The 21,110-nt window shown below is 47.1% G+C and overlaps 1 long non-coding RNA gene across 1 annotated transcript; it reads right to left on the minus strand.

Annotated features, from left to right (window-relative positions):
• Positions 1-725: 725 nt before the first annotated feature.
• On the minus strand, positions 726-18,791 carry LOC311606886. The gene is made up of 3 exons (XR_014782447.1): positions 18,696-18,791; positions 2,203-2,245; positions 726-1,086 (listed from the first exon to the last, which is right to left on the minus strand). It is a non-coding gene; the product is annotated as an uncharacterized lncRNA (long non-coding RNA).
• Between the last annotated feature and the right edge of the window lie 2,319 nt (positions 18,792-21,110).

Genomic DNA, 21,110 nt, shown 5'->3' on the forward strand with positions numbered 1-21,110 from the left:
CCTCACCAGCTGCCTGGAAGACAAACTATTCTCCCCTATGCATTTTTCCCCTTTCCTCTTCCCCCTCGCCCCTCCCCCATACAATCCATATTCAGTTCTCTCTGAATGCTGCACTACCATCTCAGGGTAGGCACAGAGCTTGAGACATCTAGAGAGCAGCTGGCCATCAGCTGGCATCACCGACTCAGCCAGTGAGTTGGAAGAAGCCAGGTTGGTCTGAGAAGACTAGCATTTGAGGACTAGTCATAATATGAAATGTTCACAGATCCAATGGAATGGGAAAGAAAATCCACGAAAAGTTAACAAGAGGCAGGAGGACCTGCACATGTGCTTTCTGACAGTGCTTGTCTAGAGTCAGAAAAAGGCCACATCTGTCCTTCCCTGACTTCTAACATCTCACATCTGCATCACAGCAGATACCCAGAAATCCAGAGCAAATGCAAGTAGGAGTCACCAGAGGTTACAGTTTGTCACCTCAGATGAGAGATTAACACCAAGGTGGCTGAAGATTGCATGTTCTTAATTACTTTTGTGCCACTTTCCTAGTTTAGGAGTTGTCTATGTAATTTTCAAAATTCATTTCTTTAAATGGTCCCCTTGGGCAGCCAAATGAGTTTCCAGGAAGATTTACCTGCTATCAGAAAGACAAGTTGGGGTCTGTGGCCTCACACATATCACACAGTTACTACAACAACGAGGCTGCTAGAAATGAGGCAAGCATTTTAAGGGAACTTGCACCAAGTCGCAAACATGCAGAATTACTTCCCTTGAGATTTTAGTCAGTAAGAAAATTCTAAGATGTCAAGCAGTAACAGATCCAGGAAGCTGTCAGATTTGACTGGAGGCGATGTCTAGACTGAAACCGTGGCAGTGGAGCCTTCCTCCGTGTCATTTTGAGAGTTTCTATATGCAGTCCTGTCAAAACACTCTCCTGTCTATCAAAGAATTGGTGGGAGATACTTGCACGGTATCACGGCAGCCTCTCCAGGAGTGAGTCAGAGAGGGCTCCCAGGGAGGGCTGTGTGTTGCCAAAGCTTCTACAGCCGTCTTGTTCTGAAATAACGCTTGGAAATACACTTGGAACACCTAGAAAGATCAATTGCAGACAACTTTGATACATTTATAACGTTGTGACAAGGACAGTGACCTAGAGAGCACTTCCCACTGAGTGCCTGTGGTGAGAGTTGAGTACTGGACTCAGATTCTAAGACCCACAAGCTCCAAGATCCTAACCATTCAAAGCTCAGTACTGACTCTGCCTTCCTTAGTTTCAGGTCAGCACTGACCAAGGCCTCCTAGGGGTCAGTTGCAAGCTAAGCTTTAGAAAAGACCAGGGCACAGTGCCCCGCCAAGATTGGCAAGTTAATTCCTTTCTTTCATAGGAGTACCGAGAGAAGCAGTGGTCCTAACCACTCTGACAGGAGAATACATTCTGCTACTTCCAATATGGCTGATGTCCTGAAATTCTGTATTCGGGCTACATTTCACAGCTGGACATACTGAACATAGAACTTTACTTGCCAGTGCCAACTAAAGTTATAAAGTCCTTGCTTACACTGGGCATGGTGGCACATGCCTGTAATCCCAGCACTTGGGAGGCAGAGGCAGGTGGATCTCTGTGAGTTCAAGTGCTAGGATTAAAGTCGTGTGCCACCACACCCAGCAGAAAGAGTAAACTTAAATTCCACTCTCACAACCACTTGATGACCAAGAAAACTGCCTCATTACTTGGTTATTCTGCTCAGTAGTTAAAAACTGCAGGAACAAGTGTTCATGATGTTGCCAACATCTATTTCAGTCACAAGACTTTATCCACTAAGTTAGCCCTTTAAAACACAGGCTAAGGGTCCCCACCCCCATCTTCTTCTCTAATCTTGCAATAAAACTCATGGGGTTTCTGATCCAAGAGTGGACCACTCATACTAGATTCTAATATCCTGGTCACCGCACCAGGGCTTAAATCTCATGGACACATGCATGCCCCACTTAGAATATCTCTGCTGGAAAGAAGCTGACAAAAATCAGTGGTCCCTAGCTTCAGGAGTCTTCTTCTCCCTAACCAGGCCACCTGGAACCATCCCTAGTGGAACATAACAAAGAGACAGAGCTAGACTGCTTTTTACCCTATGCCTTGATTTGGCTTCTATTAACTTGATAGAGAACATAATCCAAAGCGGTACAAGGAGGAGAGCGTTGACTTACACATTCCAGGTCACAGTCCACTGAGGGAATCCCAGGCGGGAACCTGGAGACAGAAACCGAAGCAGAAGCCATGAAGGAAAGCAACACTCGATCCCATCTGTGAGACAGTCCTAGCCATCCCCTTGCTCTGAATTACCCACTTAGTAGTTACCACAACTCACTAAGAACTGCACAGTTATCTAACGGTCAGGTGAGAGATGCCTAACTACTGTTACTAGTGACAGTAGATACCTACCATCTTAGACCGACATCATCCACAGTTCTACATGTCTCTGGGCCTGGGGTCCCGGACTTGTGAAAATAGAAAATAGCTGAGCACTAAGCAAGCAGCACATGTGTATTACTCTGCTTGAGTAATGATGGCTATGAGCAGCTTCATCAATGAAGCTCCTGCCTCTGTCACTTCCCTGCTGTGATGGGCTGTGCCCTGAACTGTGAGATAAATAAGGCCTCTCCTCTCCCCCTTAGGTTGCTTTGGTCTGAGTAATTTATTATGGCCACAGAAAATAAAGATGAATTAAATGAACTACTTCCTCCTGTATCTTTAGTCAGTGACTCAAAGGATGTGTGCCTCTCATCCACAGAAACTCAGGGTAAGTCTAGCGCTCTTGTTCTGGGTGCCAATGGATCATATGAACTCTTGCCAAGAGAAGAAACCGTTTCTGGTGCAGAGAAGACAAGAAATACAAGACCTGGTGCCCCATATTTGACCAAGTCCCCTGGATGGGGAGACCTGGTGGCACTCAGAGGAAGGACAGCAGGCTACCAAGAAGAGACTTGTTACCCTATGAGCATATACAGGGGGAGGAAGTCCCCCTCAGGAACAGTCAAAGGGGAGGGGAGTAAGGGGAAAATAGGAGGGAGGGAGGAATGGGAGGATACAAGGGATGGGATAACCATTGAGATGTAATATGAATAAATTAATAAAATAAAATAAAATAAAAAAGATAACAAAAAGAAAGAAAGAAAGAAATACAAGATCCGTGACTTTCTAAGGGCATATCTTCTGCATCTATATCCAGTGTTGAGGGTATTAGGAATTCATAAAAAACATGACACTGATAAGGGCCCGGGCTTTTAAGGAGCTCAGGCCTCTTAGTTATGAAGGTCTTGGTTGTTCAATCCACGTAAACCAGTGTACTGATTATTCTTATCAATGTGATACAAGCTAGTCACTTTTGGGAAGACAGGACCTGGACTGAAGAATTGCCCAGATCAGATTAGCTAGTGGTCACATCTGTACGAGATCGTCTTGACTAATGTTGTAGGCCCCAGCCCACTGTGAACGGCACAACCCCTAAGCAGATGGACCTCAACAATATCAAAAAGCCAGCTGAAAACAAGCCAGACAGCAAGCTAGTAGGCATTTTTTCCCCAGTGATTTCTGATCCATATTCCTGCCCTGACTTCCTTCAGTGATGCACTATGACCTGGAAGTATAAGCCAAATAACGCCCACTTCTCGGTTAAGTTTCTTTTGGTTGTGGTGTTTTTCACAGCAACAGATTAAACTAGAACAGCCCGTGAAAGCACTGGTGCTGTGCTTTCACAGACCAGCAAGAACAGGAAGATGAGCGATTGTAATTGCCCGAATCAGATGTCCCAGAAATACACAACTCCTAATCCTTTATGAAAGCCTTTCAAGACCCTTAGTCAGAGCAGGACACATGTTGCATATCTGTTGATTAAGAAAAATAAACAGTAAGAACCAAAGAACCAAGCCTTTATCCAAGATACCCTCGCCAAGGCTCTGTCCTCCTGGTACTTGTGTTGGGACCCCTACCCAGGTTTACACCTATCCAAATGGCCCACCTACCCCACTAAGCTGACATCCACAGACAGCAAAGCCCGTGCACCTCCTCTATTTCTCTAACCAGAAGCCTACTCTTGACCAGTGCGAAGGGTGGACACATCCAGACAGGCTGAAACGAACAGCCCATTGGTACCAAAAACAAACCCCAGAGCACAGTGGGATGGATAGTCTGAGGCCACTTGTGCACAAGATGGCTTCTTGACTAGATAAGCCTAGGCCGTTTATTCTTATATCCTGATGCCGAAGTAAAGGCTACTTAGCCTGCTGTAGGTAATGCAGGTTGCTAACTTAAGCTCTCAAAGTCTAGCTTTCAAGATGCACTGGTACTTAAGTACAACTTGGCCTCAGTATCATCCTTTCCCAAGTGAAGCCAGCCTGTTCCAGATACTCCACTTCCAAAGTGGAAGCTGTGACAGTAACCATTTATATGCGCATAGAAACAATCCTGTCCTTAGGGGGACTTCTGACTCGTGCTCTAAAGATGAGAAGATCCTAGCAATGAACAGGCCGACAGCTTCAGGATGCTGCCCTAGAACTGATGGGACTCAGTTTTCTTGATGCTTAAAAAAAAAAAAATGAAAGAAAGAAAGAAAGAAGAAAAAAGATAAAGCCATCACAGTGTCTAATCAAGGATACAGTTTCCAAACTCCAGACAACACTAATGCCGGTGGGGCCTGCAAAAATTGTAGATCATCTCAGCAATCAACTGACTTTGTGCAATTATCCTAGTATCGGTGGAGGTCTAATTCATAAAGTTGAGGGACCTCAACCTACAGCATGGCCACTCCCTCCTGAAGACCTGTCCATGAACAGATCTAGCCCCTGAGTCTCCAATCTTTTGTGGTGGTTCGATTCAAATGTCCCTCATATCCTTGGACACCTGAATACTCATGTCTCCAGTTAGTGACACAAGTTAGGTATATTTAGGAGGTGTAACCTTCCTTAAGAGGTGGCCTTTGAGATTAAAGACTCACCATTTTGAGTGTGTGCTGTTTCCTACCTGCAGTTTGAGATGTGCACTCTCAGCTGCTGCTCAAGCAGCCTGCTGCCTCCACTATTCAAATTCTTGGCCACAGTTCAACAGGTGAAGAGAATTTCCCAAAATGAGAGGCAAGAACAGCCCAGTCAGTCCACTCTCTGAAGTCTTAGCTGAGTCTAGGGTTCTCTTGGCAGCAGAGTCTGTCCCCTGACCTCTGACCAAAGTCACAGCCAAGTGCTCCCTACTGCCTGGTTCATGGGGACCTTACTTTCAGTCAGCCTCTTCCCATGAGCCGTCTACTGGAAGAACTGCAGGCGCCATACCCAGTGCCCCTCTGCGAGGACAGTTAGCTTCTCCAGCATGCCATCTTCAGATATGGAGAGCCATGCTTAGTTGTCACTGTATCTGGAAGTTAGCATCAACATAGACCCCACTAAAACCACGCAGGACACATCACTAGAGGAAAATCATACAGCCTCGTGCCAAGTTGTACTGACGCTAAGAAACAGAATCAAGTGTCATATGCCAGGCCAGAAAAACTCAGCTTTTGCTATGAAACTCCAAGCAGCACACCATGATAAATGAGGTCATCCCAATCAGAGCCCAGGGGTGAGGAGACCAAGAAGGCACCAAGCTTCCCCAAGGCAACACTGTTGCCTCCAAGCCTGTACACATGGGCATGAATGTTGGGAATAACTAAGACCGACTCCTGTTTCCGATAGAGGCCAATGTGCGCCACCCTGAAGTCAATTGGGGAACCAACTAGCCCATCTCCTGGAGGCCAGATGTGACTGTTAAACCCAGTCTCCTTGGTCCTAGCCTACTTCCTCGGTTAGCAGCAGACTGGCACTAACCGGATCCCTCCAAATGGGGAATTCAGACCCCAATATCTAGGAGACTAGCACCTCCCATTATGCTTTCCTTCAACCTCAACTCTCTAGAATGTTCTCTTATGTTCAGATTAACATCAAGAATAGCTCTCAGTCCTAGCCCCTCCATGGCAGGAGTCACGTCCACGTGACTGAGGTTCTGCAAATTAGGCAGGCTGGCTGTGCTTCCCCAATGGAAAGTGCCCAGAATAGAATGTTATCGACCATCATGTGTTGAGAAGAGCTATCTACATGTGTTTTCCTGTCTTGCAAGGTTTAATTTCACACCATGCTGAGCAAAGCCACCTCCAGCAGCTACAGCTGTCTGTGGTACTATGGGTCACAGCCCTGCATACCATGAAGCTGTCACCAATATGTCCACACACTGTTCTCTAGAAGAGGCAGCAGCCTCATCCAGCAAGCCTTGACCTTCTACCACAGAGAATGTCAGTTCCGAGATCTACTTTGTTTCTAGCCTTTGTTGCTCCCATCAGTTGCTGTTGTATTTTTTTTCCTAGTGCTTTCAGTTCCACTGTGATTTTAGTTCTCTTGAGCTTCTGGCCCCAACAATCCTGATCAAGCTAAAAGTCAAGTGACCCATGATGACAATATCTAAAAAGATACCATGTATCCTGTAGCCTCATTGGTGTCTTTAGGGACAGCAACTAGCTAGAGATACAAAATGGCTGTGAAAATACTCCCCATTTCAAAGGAAGCCAGCAATCAGAATACTGAGGAATTATAGGGCCTGTTACTGGCCCACCATCAACAAAAGCCACAATCAAACAGGAAAAGATACTGGAAGGCCTTGGTATGATTCCAAACACAGGATCAGATCTAGGATTTTAGAGGGATGCTAAAAGCATAGAAATCGAGACATCCATGAGGGAATGAACTGTCCTGCTTGAAGCCATTGAAGAGCAAGAAAAGGCCTTCGCAGTCCAGTGGGCAGGCAACGTAGGGAACAGAGACAGCTGAACGGGTATGTTGACATGAGCTAGCCATGTTAAGGACCAAAGCAGCAGACCTATGGCAAAACGGCAACACTCCCACACCCACCCCGCACACCAGGGATGAGACTCAAGAGCGATGGTGAAGCCTTCCTCTCGTTTGTGTGGATGTTGGCAGCATGTGCAGAAGAAGGACACCATATCTTTTGTCTCCTGGATATTTAGGCCTGAAGATTGCTCCCCTACAGAGACTGGGAGGCTGTTCCTATGGAGATGAGATAAACCTACCTCCCCGGCTCAGTTGTATGTAACAAATACCTTGAGCATCCACCCAGGAGGCTGTGGTTTCTCCATCAGAGAGCACAGTACTCCCCGGCCCCGCCACACACAGCTTTTCTGCTTTGTGTGTGTCTCTTTTCTTCATTCCCTTGCCACACCTCACCTCTCCCCACCCCTGCCAAGTCAGGCCCATCCCTAGAGTTGTGCTGGATGTGGCAAGAAGTACTCACTCATCTTGTGACAAAGAAACACAGGCAAGAGGCTACATTAGTAGCCTTTCAGATCCTACAGCTTAAAGAAACTTATCCTTCCCTCAATTATAGGACGTGTATAGCAAGCCTCATAGGGAAACTATTCAATATTTGACTAGCAGACAGCTAAGACAGGCCATGCACCCCTACTTACCGAAAACCATTGCTCAAGGCCATCCTTGCCCATATGGTTTTTTGGGGGGGGGAGTTGTTGCTTGCTTGCTTGATTGATTGATTGATTGATTTTGAGACAGAGTTTCTCTGTATAGCTCTGGCTATCCTGGAACTAGCTCTGAAAATCAGACTGGTCTCAAACTCAAGAGATCCACCTGTCTCTAACTCTCGGGTGCTGGGATTAAAGGCAGCTGCCACCACCACCACCACCACCACCTGGCAATCCCTGCCCATGTGAGGTCACAGGAAATCTCCAAACCTCACCATGAGTCATTAGTTTAAAATGTCAACGTGCCACGACCCAGAATCAGCTGAAGTATGCCTCACAGTTGGAGAAGCTGGGAGCAAATTGGCCTGTGGGTGTGTCTGTGGGAACTGTCAACCGATGTAGGGAGATCAGGCCCAATTTGAGACACCATTCTCTAGGCAGAGGGTGAGTGTCCTGAACTGTGTTAGAACTGAAGAAGGCTAGAGAAAAGGCAAGTGTGTCTATGAGGAAGCCCCCATGTCTGCCTTATTGTGCATGAAAAAAAAATCCATTCTGTATCAGTGCAATGCCTGTGGTTCTGGGAAATGTTCAAGCATGAAAGGCAAGTGTATTCAGGACTGTTAGGTTCAAGTGACTGGTGGCTTTGTTTGCAGACGGGGATGTCTATCTCATGCAAGGTGTCAGGCTGCTAAGCCATCCCTGAAAATTACATGTCTACACATGAGAATATTGCTAAGAAACTAATTTGCTTGTTTAGTGCACATCCTCTAACCTGGGGATATAGAAGCTGAGTAATAGCCAGAAACTGAAAAACAACCTAGATGCCCCTCAACTGAAGAATGGATAAAGAAACTGTGGTACATTTACACAATAGAATACTACTCACTTATTAAAAACAAGGAAATCTTGGAATTTGCAGGCACGTGGATAGAACTAGAAAAGATCGTGCTAAGTGAGGTAAGCCAAACCCAGAAAGACACAGTTGGTAGACTCACTTATAAGTGGGTATTAGCCATATAGGACAAGATAACCATGCTACAATCCACAGACCCAAAGAAGCCAAGGAAAGCCCAAGGGAAGATGCTTGAATCTCACTCAGAACCAGGAATATGATAAATATCCAAAGTAGAGGAAGGGAAGTGGGTAGAAGAGGGGGTGAAGATCATGTGGGCAGAGAGAGGAGGAGAAAGGTGAGGGAAGAGCTGGGAGAGAGAACGGAAATCCGGAAATCTGTTGGTGGGGGAATATCTCTAGGACAGGGGAGGCTCCTGGAAGTCTATGGAGGTGACACCAGCTGAGACTCCAAGCAACGGATGTTAAGGAACATGAAGTCAGCACCTCCTGTAGCCAGGTGGGACTCCCAGCAGAGGGAGGGGGACACCAACCCACACATAAATCCTTCGGCCCCAAATGTCTCTTGACTACAGGAAGTGTAGGGACAAAGATGAAAAAGAGATTAGGGAATGGCAAACCAATGACTGGCCCAGCTTAAGACCCACCCCACGGGAGAGGGCAGACCATTGTCATTATTAATGATACTCTGCTATGCTTGCAGACAGGAATCTAGCATAACTGTCTTCTGAAAGGCTCCGTCCAGCAGCTGATGGAGACAGATGCAGAGACTCAAGGTGGGCAATGGACCAAGCTCAGGGAGTGCTGTAGAAGAGTGGGAGGAAGGATAGAGGGAGCAGAGGGACAAGAAGACCTACAAAGTAATCTAACCTGGGCCATGGGGGATCACTGGGGTTGAAGCACAAACCAAAGAGCATGCCTACTGCTAAACTGAGGGGGGATTTCTTTGGCCCCACCTGGTGGCCAAGAGACAGCATAGCAGAATGGAGAACGGAAAGCCTTACAAACAGGGCATCTCAGTCTAGAACTGCAGAGCTCTACAATACAACATTTTTCTCCCAGGAAACAATGCCACAGATCACTTCAGTGGCACCCATCACTCCAGTGGCACGCATCACTCCAGTGGCACGCATCACTCCGGTGGCACGCATCACTCCAGTGGCACGCATCACTCCGGTGGCACGCATCACTCCGGTGGCACATCACTCCAGTGGCACGCATCACTCCGGTGGCACGCATCACTCCATTATTGAACAAGGGAGCTCAATTTGAGTCAGTTGGAGGAGGTTTGGCGGAGGCAGACTCTAGCTTTACAGGAATCAAAGGCGTCAGGTTCTAGCCTCTGAAAATCAGAGACTCAGGTTGCCACGTGCCTCTCATTCTGGGAAGACTCCTGCTTCGTTGTCAAGAAAAGTACATTCTGTCTGTGCAGAATTGCCTCCTCTGAGGCGTCTTTTACCAGGGTGTGTAGGGCTACACTTTGAAGCACCCAGTGGATGAATATGGAAAAGATGAGCTATTGAAGACGGCACACACTGAAGACAGTATCCTGGTGAGCTCCTAACTGAAGTCACTTCCTGGAACAGCTGGAACGGCCCTTAAGTCCAGTCCAAGTGTCCTGCTCGTGTCCCAGAGACCACATGTCCTGCTTGGTGTCATGCCAACATACACAAGAGATCGCAAAGACTGAGAAAATGTCCCCACCCCACTGGCCTGTCTGAGCAACTTGGGCATTTTATTAATAACTAATGTGGGAGTAGGCAGCCCACTGTGGGAGGTACCACGCCTGGGCAGTAGAACTCAGGGGGAACAGGCCAATGAGCAGCACTCCTCCATGGGCTCTGTTTCAGTTCCTGCCTCCAGGTTCCTGCCCTGACTTGCCTTCTTGAAGGGCTATAAGCTGCAAGGTGAAATAAACCCTTCTAGTAGTTTTTGATCAGTATTATAATATCATTAAAATCCTAATACGCCATGCCAGCCTTTCCCAGATGGACAGGCTCATACATTAGGAAAGCGCCACCTCAGCCAGGCCACACAGCTGGCAGGCTCTAGAAGACTCAGGAAAAACAGGCTGTTACAGACTCTGGGGATGCCTTTGAAATGTCAAGACTGACTCTTAAGTTGTAGATGGCCAGGGCCATGTGATCTTTTGTGGACACTCCTTCTGGCCAAGAACAGCATGGTCCCTAGAGGCCCTCCAGAGCACCATGAAGTCAGGCAAGTCACCAGCTGAGCAGAAGATGCAAAGCTCAAGACTCTGCGCCTGCAACCCCATCATTCTCCCATGGTGCTGGGCTCTCACCAGCTCTCAGGATGCTACTTGGTTCTGGCTTTTTCAGCTTCGCCGGGTTCCACTTGCTCACTTTGGTGCCATTTGGGTTGATTTGTACATCCTACACCTGAGACCTGCTTGATTCTCCTCTGAACTCTCCTGGGAAATCCTTTGTGAGGAAAGTCCTTCCATGTTTCGACATTCCTCCCTCCAGGTCACATACGACCTTCAAGGAGCTGCTTCCTCTTAATTACCACCTTGGGCCATTCTTGCCCTATAGGTAATCTCTCAGGAGTAAGCCTGAGCTTGCCTGTCAGCTTAACACCACACACACACACACCCTGACTTAGCTGGCACAAGCCTAAAGAGAACTCAAAACATGATCTTCTGTCAAACTGGAGAGAATTCCAAGGGGCTTCCAACCACACCCATCTTAGGCTGTGGATAAAGTAGAGATAACGGACACAGGCAAACAACTATGCAAAGGGTCATTAACATGCTAGGGCTTTTTCCCAGGAAACAGTCCTGACTCAGTTTCCGGGAAAACACATCTGAGAAGGCCTTAAGAGAAGTCTGACTCTAACAACATGAACGGAACATTGCCGCTTAGATGTGCCTCTCACTGGTCACCAGACCATTGCTTGGTAGCAGAAAAACATCCATTGTTCCATCATCCAGCATACCAGCCTTTAGAAAGCTTCCAATCAGAAGACAAGTCCCAAGGTGTGTGTTAACACTGTTTCTGTGTGCCTGGCTCCAGAAGTTCCTCAGAAGTCAAAAATCGCCTTGCCATTTGAGAATAGAATGCAGTAAAGAAGCGCTTTCTATAGGCTCCTTCCTTTCCTCAGGGAGGAGAGACAAAAGCTGGTCTGCTGGAACTAAAGGCACAGCAGGTGTTCTCCAGGATGCCCCTAAGTATAATCTGGGTGAAGGGCACAGAGCCCCGCCGACAGAATACTGAAAGAGCACAGCTTCCCTTGCAGGTGTCCCCTCATAGTTCAACTGGATTATCCAAGGACACTAAGATGCCATGCACCTACAAACACGGCAAAGTTCTATTTTACCATCCTGGGGACCCAGCATGCCTGGATATTGTGGAACACTCTTAGGTCCTAGATACTACGGTGAAAGGAAACACATTTGTCTTCAGCCCAGAAATATACCCAGCAATCTAATCTCTGGCTCTCACTGAGTTGCTGGCCTGGCAGAGCTACACTTAAGGCATGACTTTGGTCAGGCAAGGAGAGAACCCATCAAGTTCATAACTTTACCTACGTGGCATACAAGCACAGTGGGACCTCAGACTCCCAAACTGTCCCACTTCCACGAGGAGCACCCTAGCCCTACAGGAGCAGCTGAGCCTCCCCACCCCCAACTACATAAGACTACCCTGAAAACACTTTTTCATGCACCTCTGCAATGCTGGCTAGAAGTAAGGCAATTTCTTTTCTTTTTTTTTTCTCACAACATAATAATTTTATTTATTCTTTGGGGGTTTCACACCATAAACCCCTATTACATTCACTTTACAGTTCTTCCCTGTCCTCTTCTACCCTTGTTACCTCCCTGCCCCAGGGAGGTCCAATTTGTGTTATCTTGGGTGTGGTCAAACTTTCAGTGGATTGCCCCATAAATGGAGCTAAGTCCTTCCCCTCCCACATCCCTGCTGAAGGACCTCTACCACGAAGGGCAACACCTCAGTATCCTATCACAGTTTTTAATTTTTAATTTTCATTAAAAATTTTTTTTTTTGATTTTTCGAGACAGGGTTTCTCTGTGTAGCCTTGACTGTTGTAGACCAGGCTGGCCTTGAACTCACAGCGATCCGCCTGCCTCTGCCTCCCAAGTGCTGGGATTAAAGGCCTGCATCACCACGCCCGGCTCACAATTTTTAATTAAAAAAAAAAAAATTAGGTTTTTTTTTTTTCAAGACAAGGTTTCTCTGTGTAGCCTTGGCTGTCCTAGACTCACTTTGTAGACCAGGCTGGCTTCAAACTCACATCGATCCACCTGCCTCTGCCTCCCAAGTGCTGGTCCCCTATCACAGTTTTTAAGAATTGTCTCTGCTGGCTTTCTGTCTAGCCCACAGCGCTTCTGTCAGCCATGGGTTCTTTCTATTAACATACGGACTCATGACTAGTCCAGGAAGTTGACACAAGTGGACTGAATGTTCAAGTCCTAAATGTGAGGTTTTTATCACCAGCCCCCTTCTCCCAACAAAGTTCAGAAACACCACACCGAGGAAGAAGGGGCAGGGAAATGTAAGAACTGGTGGCGTGGGGGGGGGGGTGTGTGCTGCGAAATGCTGCCTTCTGCACAGGTCATGGCAGTTACATAAAAGTTGTGGTAAATGCCTGGCCAAGATCAAGCCGGGCAATACCCCCAGCGCGGAGCCTCCGTCCCTACCCGGAGGAGTAATTGGCAGTTGATAGTGCAGGAAGATGGGGTGTCATTTCTCTTTGGAGGTGTGGCCATCTGATAAGGTTGCCATGCCAATGAATCCGTACCCAGGTACTTAAGAGCGGCACTAATTAGGATGCAGTGGCTAAAGTGGGTGGAGGGGCTGTGGGAGATACAACTGGGAGAGACACGTTGAAGAAAGCCTGGAGGGAGCCAGAAGCAAGGGAAATCAAGAGAAATTACCAGAATACATCCTATCCACACAGGAAATTCTCATGTTATAAAGAGATAGGAAACTTTTTAAGAAGGAAAACTCAAAGAGTCCATCCAGCGGGGGAGAGGATATGGTAAGGGCGGTCCAGCGATTTCCCTGTGCCCAGTGACCCACATCATACTTAAGGCAGTGCCCGTTACTCTTGGTAACACTTTTAAGGAGAAATTGGGTGTGGCGGCTAAGGAGGAGATATTCAGAGTCAGTACATGAAGGGAGCTGTGTGAGATTTCTGAGACCTTGTGAGAAAACTCCAAGTAAACAAGACTGTCATGTGGTCTCTGTTCCTCCATAACATGGGTTGTCCTTGGAAGGTGTTTTTGTAGCCCTTCCAGGAGTTGGGGATAGGCATTTACTTTAGATTACTCATTACAATAGGCTAGTATTTGTTTATATGCCGCTATGGAAAAGCATGTTTTTGCTACTTGTGGCCTGGCCTTTGTGTGACTGAATGTTTTACTCAGGTGATTCTAAACCCTCAGAGTACAAACTGTCTGATGCTCTGAATAAAGTTGGCTATGACGTGAGACTTTAGACCACCTCAATTTTGGGCCCTGTTCTCCCAGGTACACGCTTGCAACTAGAGCGGTAAACAATTCAGGAAATCTTAATGCTCCAGAGCAGCAGTGAGATGCCTTCTCAGGCAGCAGCAGCTTGCTGGACCACACCCCTCGGGAAACTAGAGAATCAAAGAAACCTAGCCAGAATACCTATAGCCTAAGAAACTTGGATCAGAACCTTACAGTACTCAGTGCACTGGTCAGAGTCAGTCTTCAGGGAAATGCTGACAAAGATTCAAGTGACCCATGAGACATCTAGAAGAAGAAAACGGACATACACACAAGCATACACACACACACACACACACACACACACACACACACACACACACGCACACACGCACACACACACACACACCATGATGACAGGACTAAACGTGGGTGACCCCAACCTCTCCAAAGACTGCTCTGGATCTGGATCAGATAATAGACTCCCAGAAGGACCACCCACAAGGATGACCAGCACCTGGGATCCAACATAAAAACTGACCCACTTAACAGCTCAGCATCTGTGACCTGACCATGCGATGCCCAGTGTCATAGTACCTGGGAGTATGGACAGGAGTGCAGCAAAGGAGTTGAGGGCTGCAACAGCCATCGGGGGAGAGGAAATTCATCCTCCATATATCCCATCCGGGTCTCCACACATATTCCCTTCTTCAATGTCCCCAACATCGGTTGGGTAGGCCAGGCGTCCTGCCCTGTCCCACCTTTACTGTTATGTCCCTATTTTCTTGGGTTTTCCCAACGCACATAGACCAGGATGGCTTGTAAGGCCGGCATCTCAACCTCCCTGGACCTGCAACTTAGGTTAAAAAGTGCAATTAGATAATCTATTTTCTTTAGTTTTTTTGTTTTTGTTTTTGTTTTTGTTTTTTGTTTTTTGTTTTGTATGTTTTTTGTTTTTTGAGACAGGGTTTCTCTGTGTAGCCTTGGCTGTCCTAGACTCGATTTGTAGACCAGGCTGGCCTCAAACTCACAGAGATCCAACTGCCTCTGCCTCCCAAGTGCTGGGATTACAGGCATGTACCACCAAGCCTGGCTTAGATAATCTATTTTTCATCCTACCTTTAGCCAAAACCGATTTACCCCTCACTTGCCCTTTCTAATAATTTCTGTACCAATACTATTCATGAGTCTGCTTTTTTCTCTTCCACTGATACCCACGATAATTTCTTAATGAACACAATGGGCAGCATTTTGTTACTTCCTAAAATGACTAGAGTTGAAGAGGGCTTTTTTTTTAAAATGCTCAGTTATGTAAGCAGGGCCCTTGCTTTCCTCTACATGTCTATATGTATTTACATGTGTGATGTGGTGTAACACACTGGTAAGTTGTCACATGCTGTTTAAGGTTCTCAAAAGTGGGCTCTGGGGATGAGGGCCATCCTCTCCCAGACTCTAGCACATTTCCAAGTGTCCGAGACCTCTAAAGTCCCAAAATGTGCTTCCCCACTCCCTAATGTAGTTAAACGGGAGGGGGGAAAAAACAACAGCAAATATCCCAGCAAAAAAGATAAGCCCTTAGAAAGGCCTAGGGGTATAAGCCATTTCTGACACAGGTTACTAGTCCCACAGTCCAAACAGGTCCCACAGTCCAAACAGACCTGCAGTGAGAGAGCTCACCCATGGAAGAGGACAGCAGGGACTCAGTGTTGAACTCCATCTGACTACCTCAGCTTCCCCAGGCTGTTCCTGGATCCTCTTAAGTACCAATTTTACTGTGAACCTTTCACTACTCATTCTTCTATTGAAAAGCTAACTTAGGAGACACTCTTTCTACCCGGGCCTCTCCATTGGCGACTCAAGCTGGCGCCCCCAAGTCGATTTCAGCTGCATGTCTGTAAACCCCAGTTTGATGTCACCATTAGTTTGCTCTGGCAGGGCTGTTCCAGCCACCTCTGCTGGATGCTATGAGCATTGACCTTAGGCTTTTGCTCTCTGCTTCTGCTTTTACTTGCTGTATACACAATAAACGCATTCAAAACCGGTAGCAGTTTCCAAAACATACAGTAGCTTATGTGTTTCTACACGTTCCATCCTTTAAAATATGTTAGATGGAAAACAAGGGGGCTGCCCACTTTGGGATTTCACATAAGCAGAGAAATACTGCATATATATATATTGTTAACGAGCTGAGTAGTGGTTATCCTATGGCATTATGATATAAAATGTCAAGCGACAGGCCGTGCTGGCTAGTTTTACATCAACACACACATTAACAGGACCAGTGTTCTCAGAGAAGAGGACTGAGGAAATTTTATACAGGAAGAATGGCAAGTGCAAGGGGATGATGCTCCAAACCAAGGACTACCAAGGAGTACCTACAGCAGCAGCCTGGCGAGAAAGAAGACTGAGATGATTTCTCTTTCTTGTTGGAGGTTGGTCTGATGTATTTTGATGCTAATTACTGCTTGCTGCCTCTGTGACCCACCTGTACCTTGCCTAAGAGCCTAACCTGTTTGACCAATAAAAGGCCATCACACTTGGGCGGGGCAAATGGGATAGGCGTGGCTAAGATTCCAGGGCAAGGGGAAATGGAGAGAATCTTGGGAAGAAGAGAGACCCAAGGAGAAGAGAGGAGAGGAGAAGAGAGGAGAGGAGAGGAGAGGAGGAGGAGAAGATTGCAAGATCATGGGCTAGGTGGAGAAGCACATGGCCAGTGTGGATGGAGACTTGGGATTATGGATGAGAGGTAGCTTGATAGAAATGATTGGAAGCAGATGGCAAGGGATTGGGGCAAGTATCCCATATCTTCCCTACTATAGGAAGTAGTTTAGGGAATTAATATCTGCTCTGCCCCAGGTTAACTAAGGATATTTTAAAATATAACAGGTCTCTGTGTCTTGATTGATTGCTAGCGGGGTAGAAAAATACTGTCGTAATAATAATTATAGGCCTGATAATAAGCATAAATATTAGGCTGTAGTGGTAAATTAACTGCAACACTTTCCATTTCAGAAGAAACTGACCTAGCACTCACTTGAATTTGGGCTTCTGTTCTTCAAGACAGATTTCTGATCTTTAAGGCACTCAGGTTTGGAGTATTTGGTTGTGGTCACCACCCTCGTTAACCAATATTCCTCCTTATTCACATGCAGACTCAACTTACAGGGAAAGCGGATCAGAGCACCTACTAGCAGCAGGCAGAGCTTGGAAGACAGGCTGTAACTACACTCGTGTCCTCCCCTAGGCCATCTGTGGGGCAGAGTTCACTCACTCCTCTCTTTGTAGGAAGCAAGACAATGAAGAAGCCTGGGAAGCCAGCTCATCAGCATCCCTTCTCCACGGAGGCTAAGGTACCCATGGATGTGCTTTCAGAAGGAGCGGGCCTCTGGCTCCTGTTAATTCAGAAACATAGAGTAGGGAGAAAGCTAATAAGAGGCTTCTGGAGCAGCCACCCTAGGAGCAAGGTCAGAAGGCGAAAGCAGGAGCTGGGATGGAGTTCTCCAAGCTTCAGGACCTACACAAAGATCTTCAGCACCCCCTGGGAAGAGGGCTGGGCTAATTCCGTAAGAATGGCTTGAAGAAGCATCCTACCCCTCCCCCTCCTCCCTGACCCCCAAAGCATCCCATGACAGTTTTCCCATTAGGGTCAGGATGAGAGCACAGTGCTAACTAGACATGCAAGTCAGGACAGGCTAGAGTCTGCACAAGCAGATCGCTGGAGAAACTGTCTCCATGCAACCAGATCAGACCCTGCAATGTGAGTGCCCACACTGATGCAGTGTAATCAAGGTCAAGCCCTCCTACCTTGAGCTATGAGAGAGACCATACGCAAGCCACTCCCCAGAACCAAACATTACAAACAGACATGTGACCACACATCTGGAAGCCAAAAGGGCTGACTTCTCAGCCTAAGTTGGTAGAAGGAAAAAAATGTGTAAACCCTTCAGCTTGACCTCTACAAACATCAACTTTCGCTGACTGGCTGAAACTGAAGTTCACAATCATCACAGTTTCTGTGTAAGTAGAACATAAGTTTCTCTTATGTATTTAAACAGCTCTAAAGAAGACAGACTTCATCTGGAACACTAGTTGCATACCATTTATAGCTTCTGAACTTGGACAAGCCAAAACCTGAACTCTTTGACACCCCTCATATAAAAATATGTTAAGCTGAGTGGTGGTAGTGATACACACCTTTAAATCCCAGTAACTGGGGAGTCAGGGGCAGGCAGATCTCTGAGTTCAAGGCCCGTCTGGTCTATAAAGCAAGTTGCAGGATAGCCAGAGCTACACAGAGAAACCCTGTCTGGAAAAACAAACAAAACAAAACAGAAGTGTTCTGAGAGCACGCAGCCAGTGCCCAGAGCCAGCTCTCTTAAAGTGTGCACTGAATTAATAGGGCAGGAAACATCATCCCAGAAAACAGCCCTAGGTAGGCAAACACGAACACAAGATGACAGTTGAAGGTTGAAGCTCCTGAACTGCAGTACTTGAGCAAAAAGGAGGGTATGGGGGTGCAGAGCAGGAGATAGTAACAGAGCCTATAGCTACTACAGGAGAATTCCACTGAATGGCCATAGGACCACATGCTTAGGTCCCTACGTCTTTCAAAACAAGGTTTGACAACTGGAGCAGTTATCCATCAGCCAGACATCTCAAGGATCATCCCTCACTAATAGGCTTGGCTGCCTAGAAAGTTAGTTTCAGGAACCTGCTAGGTAAGGAACAACAGGACACGCTCCTGGTTATAAGTAGCCGTGATGCTGGCAGCAAGGCAAAGTTCTTACAAAATGTCTGCTGTAGATGACCTCAAACTGGAGAGTGACTGGGCCCATGATAGAATTGAAAGCCAGTATGCCTGATTATGACGTCAGCCTGACACAAACCTTGAGTCACCTGGGAATAGGAAGACTTCGATGAGAGAGTTGCCCCAGTCAGATCTGGCTAGTAGCTTTGTCTGTGATATAATGTTTTGGTAATTGGTGTGGGAGGGCACAAGTCCACTGTGGGCAGCGCCATCACTGGCCAGGTGGTCCAGGGCTGTAAAAGCAAGATGGCTGAGCTTGAGGAGGATGAGCTGGAGAGCAAGACAGTGAACAACGGTCCTCCACGGTTTCTGCTCTAAATTCCTTCTTTGACTTCCCCTCAGTGATTGGCTGTGAACTTGGAAAGCAAGCTGAAATAAACTTTCTTCTCCCAGGTTGCTCTTGGATCTTTCACCGAAACAGAAAAGCAAACCGGGCCAGCAGACATTGTGATGCTCTACAAGGTTACCATGGCGCTGATCAATTGAAAACAAAGTATTTATAGAGACACTCAGGAGGGATCCAGTAACACACTCCCTTATGGGGAGTTAATTTACCTGCTCTTTCCGTCAGAAGAATGTACAATGCTAAGGCCTATAACTTCCTGGTAGGTTTACAGAGTCAAACCAGGCTTCCTGTAACCTCAGATGCCTTCAACCAGGGCTTGAAGACCAGAGCAGCAGTGCTTTTAGGATAAACGCTCAGCTCTCCCCTCCAGGTAACAGACAGGCCCCCCTGCTCCCCTCCTCCCCAGCCCCAAGGCCCTGCCCCGGAATTAAACAAGTACCTTGAAGCTCATTCCCCGCCCCCCATGTGACTTAAAAACCTTTCTAAGCCACATCTAAGTGCACCTAAGTCTTTAACCTGTGTTAGGTTTTAGGATTTCCAAGATCCAAGAAAGCAGGCTATGCAGCCAAGGACCTTGCAGGTTGGCTCCAGCAAAGGACAGTTCATGTCTACCCACAGTCACGCCTCTTCTAGAGCACACGGCAACCACCTGGAGAGTCTGTCTTGGTGCAGCCTGAGGTAGAAGAAGGTGAGGCTGCAGTAGAAGGAGGGGAGCCTAACTCTGGCTATTCCAGAGATTGGAGATGGCCCCTGAATACGGTTTGTTTACCTCAGCTCATTTAACAGACGGAGATTGGGAGAGGCACTGAACTCCTTTAGAGGACAGACCATGAGAAGGCAGACTCAGTGAGAGGGGACACTCTCTGTCTCCAGGAGGCTCAGTCCACACAGCAAACCTGGAGAGTTTAAAGGGCAGGGGAGCACCGGCCTAGTTCCGATACTGAATGGCAGCGTTTCAGGCTAGATATAGGTGGGGACAAGGAAATGTCCTTTCCTCTGTTTAGAACTGGGCCTAAGAACAAGAGGGCTGCGAGGAAGGGGTTGGATCAGCCTTGGTCATTCAGAACCATCTCCCTGTTTTCTGTTTCTCAGCACAGAGGTCTCACAACTCTGGTGCATGCCACTTATGAGTGGAAACAAGAGGCAGCTTTCCAGCTGGGGGCTATGAGACAACACACCCAAGTCCAACTGAGGGGTACCCATGTCCCCTGATTCAAGGGACTGAAACTAGCTTACTCAAGACTGATTGTCTTGCTGTAAGTATTTCCGGGTCCCTTGTTTTAATGCAGCGCGCTCTGGAACGGGATGCTGATTTGGATACTATACGCAGCTCATTCCCTCACAGCAGTGACAGTCAGCAGCTTCATCTGGGTTGTCTGGAAAGCCCTGTGCTAATGGGGGAAGGGAGGAATGCTGTACCCCATGCCCAGTACAGTATGCATGCAGCTTGTAAAGGGGGTGACCTCAGATGGTGATGTCTGGCATGGCCTAGAAATAGCAGGTACAGGAGGCTGAGGTAAGTGCCAGGCAGAGCAGAGCCACCTTCATTAAGCTATACAGGGATCGGGGGCTGGAGAGTTGGCTCAGTGGTTAAGAGCACCATCTGCTCTTTCAAAGGTCCCGGGTTCAATTCCCAGCACCCACATGGCAGCTCACAACTGTCTGTAACTCCAAGTTCTGACATCCTCACACCAATGCACGTGAACTTAAAAATTAAATAAAAATATTAAAAATAAAAAAAAGCTATTCGGGGACCAGGCAGGACAGGGAACTCCAGGACTTCAGGGGCCAAATGCTAAGTAGAGGGTAAGGCAGCTAAAGACACTGAGAGGATCTATATTGGCTCTCAGCACAAGTTCTCAGCACAAAGGAGATTTATTTGCAGGAAATAGGAAATAAGACACAAAGACAGGAGATAGAGGACAAGGAGAAGAGGAAGGGAATGAGGAAGGGGGAGTAGGGGTGTTTGGGGGGGGTAGGGGTGGGGGGGCACACAAATAACTACCTCTGGATAAAGACAGACAGACTTAGCCCATAGGCAAATGACAGTTTATAAAGGTAAAAGGGGATCCCTGTGGCTCACCTGTTAGGGTGAGGTGTTTAATTTTAACTCGTCTTGTTAATTAGTTTAGCCACAACGGGGCTTTT

This window comes from Acomys minous, assembly GCF_964271855.1.
Source record: "Acomys minous genome assembly, chromosome: 10".
Taxonomy (NCBI): Eukaryota; Metazoa; Chordata; class Mammalia; order Rodentia; family Muridae; genus Acomys; species Acomys minous.